Genomic DNA, 7,830 nt, shown 5'->3' on the forward strand with positions numbered 1-7,830 from the left:
GGTCACTGACCCCAGGCCAGTGCGGTTTTCTGCTAAGAGGAGCACCGGACCTGGGTATCAGGTAAGTGATTACTGGTGGGTGCCAGTAACATTTGGTTGTAATTTACACAGTTTACACATTCTCTCTGTCAATCCCTCCCACTAGCTGTTGGCCTTGGAAAGCTGGAAAAGCCAGATTTCAGTCTCATGTCCTTTGCAAGGGTGCTCCCTTGAAATGTGATAAGAACAGGTCTATTGCTTTGCTGCAAATCCTAAAGTAAAAAAATACATGACTTTATATTAAAGAGGATGTAAACTCAAAACCTTCTAACATAAATTGATTACAAATTAAAAAAGTATTTGAAGTTATGTGTAACTGCTATTAATGCCAGTATCTGTCCTTTTCTATTCTCTGCCTGTGCTTCTGACTTCAGAAACAATGTAGCAGATGGCAGGTAATTAACAGGCCTGTCAAGAAATATGCAAGGCATGGTGGGAAATGGAGTCTTGGCTAGATGAGAGCTGGTTTCTGCTACATTGTGCACAATCAGCAGTGCAGAAAGGGAAAGTAAAATTCAGCTTTCAATACAAATTACATTTATAAATAACTTAAAACCCACTTAAAAGGTTTAAGTTTTGTTGATTTTTGCATTACATATCTTTCATAAGGTAACGTTTTATTTTTGAGGTTACATCCCCTTTAATAAGAAACCTCATATTAATTTGTGGCTAACTCTGTTTATGCATTTGATATAGCGACAAAGATCTAGATGCAACTTGTAATATCCTGACACAAAACAATAAATGGATAAAGTAACAATATGTAGTGCAACCTGAAGAGCAACTTCCAACGCAGAAAGCAAATGTGCTGATTAAGCAGTACTGCAGCCACTCTCCATTCTCCCAGTACAGATGAGATAAAAACCAAGCCCATCTCCTCACTCCAGATGTCTCATGGACAAGCTGTGACCCCTCCACTCCCAAGCCCAGCTGAGCAATGACACAGCTCCCTAGTCCTGGCAGTAGTGCTGAGCTGCCTGTTCTCTCAGAGCAAGGACCACAGGGGTGCAACCATTTACTGGTGTGGGGGGCCTGAAACTTGGTATTTAGTATTGTTAAGTATCGCACAAGGGGCCCAAAATATTGCAGATAGGGCCCCATGGTAACAATGGCTTTCCAATGGTAGCCCCTGCCTCTCTGGTAGCCCACAAGCATTGCCATAAACTGAGCTTTATATAAAAAAGGTTTAGCCTGTAACTTTCAGGCAAGGATTCCCATCCCACGTGTGTGTGTTGGCACGATGTGCAGGAGAGGCACAGTGCTACTCCCCTCCCTGGTGCCAGCTTGCTGCTGCCTACACACAACTCCAATTGCTGCACAGACCCGCACAGTCCCTGTCAGTATGCGAATACACACGTCCCAGTGGCCCAAACCGCATCTGCACTTTGTGAAACTTTCCCAGTCCTGTGCCAAACTGTCTGCCCTCCGTCATTACCTGCCGTCCGGGAATCCCGCTCTCCCACAGTGCGACGCCAGCGATTCTTTCTGCCTCACAAACCGACAGCCAGAAGTAGCGCAGCTCAGTGTTACGACTGGGGGCAGGAGACAAGTCCGGCACAGGATCCTGTGTGAGCAGCTCCAGCATGAGCAGCCACTGGGAATTTCCTACACACATCACACAGAGCAGGCAGCCTTGCTTGGGATAGGCCGGGCTCCCCCTGCTGGTAACTCTCACTTTTGCAAACCCTCTGGTAATAAAGGAACAGATGCCAGACAGACTGTGTGACTAACCCCTACACTCCCGGAGAGCTTCAAATCCACTTCAGAACTGTCCTTCCCCAAGCTTTATGCTGAGTTGGGATCACCAGGGGCTAGAATATTATATAAATACGTTTCTTTAAGCTTTTTGGAAAACCACTTTCCATATCGGCAATGTTAGTTATTTCTAGTAACACAACTTAGACTTTTAATTCACTAGTCATTTTTTCTGTGTATTGCAAGACTCCAATAATACCTGTTGCAAGTGTAAACTGTACCATAGACAGTAATGCTACTGAAATATTTTAATTTCCATGCAAATCCGTGAACACCAGTGCACCTTCCAGGCTTCACATCCAATATTATATACAAACAGTCCAGAGGCCTAAAAGGAAAACTGTACCCCAAAACAATGTACATCGCTATAAAAATAAATCGTATAAAACAGCTCAAACACAAACACACAAGCACAAAACTCTGCTTCATTTAAACAAACCATTTTTATAAAAATCTACTTTTTTAGTAATGCCATTGGCTGATCCTAAATCGAATTTTGCCATTTTAGGCTGATGCCACACGTGGCGTTTTTACGCTGCGTATTTTCTAATTCTCTCGGCGGCTGAAAAACGCACGATATCATCATCCATAGAAATAACTTGAAAAGACTCGAAGGAAACCACACAATGCGTAAATACGCTAGAAAACGCCTTACCACGGATTTTTCAAGCGTTTGCCGAAATACACCGTTATTTGCACAGCAACCTATTCCTATGTATACACAAAGGCAGCTGCCAGACCTAGCGGAAATACGCAGCGTTTTTTACTATTTCGCACTATTAGCACCATGGGAAACAGGATTTGCTACGTCACCAGTACTAGGCTGAAAAACACCATAGTCAGGGGCTGTGTGGCTTGTGCAGCGTTTTTAGGCTGAGAAAATACGCCGCGTAAAAAACGCCACGCATGGCATCAGCCTTAAGTACTAAGGGCTGCTCCCTGGGGTCATAAGAATCACGGCGCACACAAGCAAACCAAGGACACGCATACATGTTAGGTTACATGCTCAAGCGCGACAGCGATCTCTTAAACTTCCATATGGAGCAGTGGGGAGAGGTCCCCATTGCTCCATATGGGAGCAAAATTTCTGTGCGGTAAGGCGGCATGCCGCCCTGGGCCCAGGCCTTGTGGCCTTGCCACAAATCCAGGCCTGCACATTAGCCAACAAATGGCCATGGTTCTGTTTTTTACTACCACACCTGTTACAGTTAGAGCTGCATTTCTCAGGGTATGTGTATATGCATTTGTGCTGCAGAACATTTAAATGTGCAGTCACTGCAACTGCAGAAACTATAAGACCAAGCAGCACATGTGTTAGAGATACAAAAATGGAATCAGATGCATGTACCCGTGTCTGATATTCACACCAGCTTATATGATGCGGTTAGCTGTGTGTGTAACTCAGTGTATATAGGCAGTGTGCCAGCTACACATTGTATGTACTTTCCACCACAGCAAACCCTGAAATGCTTGTCTGTGCATGTTGTTAATCAGTGCATTTGTTATTTAACAATCAATATTGGACAGAGCTTGAAAGAAGTTGTTTCAGTTGAGGGGTAGAGAATTATTGTGCAATCTGCCAGGGACCTGTTGAACGCATAGTTCATGAGTTATAATCAAATGTATGTGATTGTGTAACAGACATGTAAATACTAACTATGGTCTCATCCAAAAAGTAGTATTTGGTTTAGTTGTGCTTGTTGCCACTATTCTGTTATTGCTACTGTGCACTTCTCCTAATACACATGTATAGCATGCTTACATGGGTCCAGTTGTCATTATCCATTTCAATATTAATTTCTGTAGTGCATAGCTTACTTACACAAATTAGTCTAATAAGTCATAAGTAATATGAACTAAAGGGGTGTGGCTTCTAGGGCAGACCATAACACAAATAAAGATGTTGTAAACTCTGATTCTGAAGTCTTGAGATTGAATGGAATATCCTCAGTGCTTATATTGGAGTGAAAAAAAGTGGAGGGATGCTATGTTGCTGTGAGAAGCAAGGTGCGATACACAAGCCTCTCCCACAATTAAAAGCCACATCCACAGTTATAAGCCTAGCTCACCAACACTTCTTGGTTTCACCAACTTTAAAGCAAAGCCACTTTGCTATTTCCATCTACTGAACAGTTTAATATCCAGTGTGCATAGATTTACCTAAGTATGTAGAGTGTAGAGATCCGAAAAATGAAAATAGAGCATGTACATTGTATTGGCTGGCAATTCAGCTTTTGCAAACACAGCCCCGTTTGTGTATTGTGTGTCATAACACAGCACAATCCTAGCATATTTTAGTTTACGAAACATTATTAAAATATATCATCCTGTCACTATTCCTCAGTCTGCTACTGTTGTCTACCTTTATTTTATCTTTCTGTTTCCCTCTCCTGTTGACTATAACCCTCTCTGATGCCTCCACCTTCTTCATCTCCATATCTGGGATTCAAAACTCTTGCATGCCCCCTGAGTGGATGCTATTTTACAATAATAAAGAAGTGGAGGAATGGCATTCCTTTGCATCCCTCCCCAATTCCAGCGCTGAATATGCTTAAAGGAGAAGGAAAGGCAAAGTCACTTGGGGGTGCCAAAATGTTAGGCACCCCCAAGTGACTTAAATCGCTTACCTTTTACACCGGGCTGGTGCCCCTGTTAGGAGAGAACAGCATCAGCCCGGGGTACCTGCAGCGTTCCCCTCTTCCTGTTTGCGTGTGCGCGCATGCGCAGTAGAGTGAAATAGCCGAACTATAACAGAGAAATCTACTTTTCACTCTACTGCACATGCGCTGGTCGTGGTGTCCAGGCAAAACAAGGCCGGAAGGAGGAAGCGCTCACTCGCAGGTACCCCAGGCTGGTGCTGTTTTCTCCTAACAGGGGCACCAGCCTGGGGTAAAAGGGGGTGCCTAACATTTTGGCACCCCCAAGTGACTTAGCCTTACCTTCTCCTTTAAATCCTGCTTGGGGGTTATAAACCTTAAAGCAGGATAAAATCCACAAACAGTGGTAGCCCTGCTATTAGTTAAGTGACACCTCAGGGCTTTCCCATATAAAAGACAACCAAGATCATATCAGCAGGTCTCCTTTAGGTCACAGAAGGAATCTTCTTTTCATTTTAGGTACCAAGAGAATGTGATGTGTTTCTGCATTTCTAGTGTGCACAACTTTTTTTCTCCACATAGAACCAACACAAATACACACAATGAACTGAAATACTGCAACATATCTGCTAGGGTAGTGCTGTCTAACATGCTGCCTACATGTTGGAGGGCCAATAATGGAAATCAGTGTTGACCACTCCCCTTTTTAAACCACACCCATGTTAACACAAACATTTCTAAGACCATATCCACATTAATTACACCAAAAACACAAATGGTTGTACTCACTGCAGGAATATCAGCCATCACTCATGTAAAAAAGGTTCAGTGTCATATAAAACCACACCCTTAAATCCTTATGCCTACTACTCCGCTGTGGAAAGCACAGCAAGCCCCAGCACATAATTAAACCCCTTAGGCCCCCCTAACAACTATTTAAAATGATAACGAGCTCCCAGAACAAACCCCCACCAGGATCACCTCCAACAGGCAGCATAGGGCAGGAAGCATATGGAACATACAGGCATGATAAGGCAGGCAGAGTATAGCACACATAGGCAGCATAGAGCAGGCAGAGTATGGAACATATAGGCAGCAAAGGGCAAGCAGAGTATGGCACACAGGCAGCATAAGGCAGGCAGAGTATGGCACACACAGGCATTATAGGGCAGGCAGAGTTGGATGATCCAAAGTGGGAGGGGCCAACAACAGCCAATCAAATTTTACCCATTGACTAATTGGGAAATTGAAACTGCTGCGAATCTTACAGCTTTGAGGCTACACTCCCCAAGCTTGAATCACATAGTGATGTGGTCAGCCTGAATAAAAATATGATGATTGTTGGACGCACAAATGTGGGGGGAGCTGTGAACAGCCAATGAGATTTTGCCTATTAACTTGATGGAAATTCAACCTGCTGCCATTCTCACAATAATAACACCAGGGTCCCCAAACTTTGCAGAACTAGGCACCTGGCAACTGTGGTTCAAGGTTCAAGGTTAGAAAAAGTGGGTGGAGCTGTGAACAGCCAATCAGATTTTACCTATTGACTTTCAATGGAGAAATTCAACCTGCTGCCATTCTCACAGTATTAACACCAGGGCCCCCAAACTTTTCACAGTTGGTCACTAGGGGACTAACCAATCACAATTCACCTATTGACTTTTATTGGTTTAAATTTGAACTGCTGCCATTCTTTAACTAGGGTCCCTAAACTTTGCACAGTTAGTGACTGGGTATCTGCAGTTCCAGGTTAGAAAAAGTGGGCGGGGCCCACCAACTGCCAATCAGATGTCCCTTGTTGACTTTTAGTGGGGAAATTTAAATTGCTGCCATTCAGACACTATTAAAACCAAGGCCCCCACAGTGGGTGCACAGTGGTTTTTACTATATAACTGTGGTCCAAGGTTAGAAAAAGTGGGAGGAGCCAATAACAGATCTCATTCAGTGATTTCACATTTTTCAAAACAACATGAAGTTTGTTTTCAAACTTCCCTTTCTAGTTTACACTAGTGTTTTTCTCGATCACTTTTTTCTGGATCTTGGTTCCACTGATTTCTAGCCACCAGTTTACAGTAATGGCTGGGAAATAAACAATACTTTTGTATCTTTCCATCAGATTTCATTTGATGCAACAAAAACAGAAATCCAGCCAAATAACAGAAAAATCCCTTATGCAGAAAACACCAGGTCCCATGCATTTTGGATAACAGTTCTAATACCTGTATAGAAATAAGCTAGTTTGGAAGAATTGTCCTTAAAAATGGAATCTGAGAAAAAGGGATAAGAAAACTGAAAGTGTTATAATACTATAATATTGTAAATGAGACCCACATAGCAACATTTAGAATGTTTGTTTTTAAAACTAATTATGAATATAGAGAAGAGAGGTTTCATAATTAAAGGGGTGGTTCCCTAAAAATTAACTTTTATTTTTTTTTATAATTACCAATTCTAAGCCACTTTTCGATTGGTCTTCATTATTTTTTTTATAGTTTTATAATTTGCCTTCTTCTTCTAACTCCCTTGCAGCATTAAAATTGAGGTCACAGACCTCCATCAGCTAAAAAACTACTGCTCTGGGAGGCTACAGTTTTATTGTTATTGTTACTTTTTGTAACTTATCTTTCTATTTAGCCCCTCCCTATTCATATCCCAGTCTCTTATTCAAACCACTCCCTTGTTGCTAAGGTAATTTGGCTTCTAGAAACCAGATAGCTGCTGAAACTCCAAACTGAAGAGCTGCTGAACAAAAATTAAAATGATTAAAAAACTGCAAATAATAAAAAATGAATTTCAATTGCAAACTGTCTCAGAATATTACTGTCTGTTTACTCAAAGGTGAACAACCCCTTTACCAATGATTGGAAGCTCCGTGCTGCTTAACCCTGGTGGTAGATTAATATTACAGGTTTGTTTAGGTGAGTGAAAATGTCTAAGCCAGTAAAATGCAAGTGTAATAAATCAGTAATGCTTCCCTACACTTTTTACACACTATGATAAATATACCCCTGAGTACACTGTTATTTTTATTAGATAGTAGATCTGTCTTGTTTCAAAAAAAAAAAAAAAAAAAAATTCAGAGTATTTTCAGATTTGTATTTTATTCTCCTGCATAAATACACCTGGTAATTGTAAAGCATGCAATGTACTGTGGGTAGCTCACTACTGTAGCATTTTTGTACTGGTGTATGTAGTCAGAACCAGAAGTGCAACAGCAGTAACTAACAGAAAATTCTTTCATTATCAGTTATTATTATTATTATTATTTATACTGTAAAATGTTACATTTTGGTTTACAACCCCTTAAACGACTTCAGAGTTTTCAGCCGTAGTAACCTGGGTTGGCTGAAATATGTTCCATGCCATATCATTCATTTAACATTCATGCAACAAAACCATACCCAGTGTCTCATAATTGGTTGAATTAGCACATGCT

General features: G+C 41.6%; 1 protein-coding gene across 2 annotated transcripts in view; it reads right to left on the minus strand.

Annotated features, from left to right (window-relative positions):
• The window catches only part of mob3b (MOB kinase activator 3B), a 59,883-nt gene extending 58,172 nt beyond the window's left edge, over window positions 1-1,711 (minus strand). Inside the window, exon 1 of one of the 2 annotated variants that reach the window (XM_012962535.3) lies at window positions 1,475-1,711. The gene's annotated coding sequence lies outside the window, so the exon portion shown is untranslated. 2 annotated transcript variants of the gene reach the window in all.
• Between the last annotated feature and the right edge of the window lie 6,119 nt (window positions 1,712-7,830).

The sequence above is a fragment of the Xenopus tropicalis genome, chromosome 1, assembly GCF_000004195.4.
Source record: "Xenopus tropicalis strain Nigerian chromosome 1, UCB_Xtro_10.0, whole genome shotgun sequence".
NCBI classification, from domain to species: Eukaryota; Metazoa; Chordata; class Amphibia; order Anura; family Pipidae; genus Xenopus; species Xenopus tropicalis.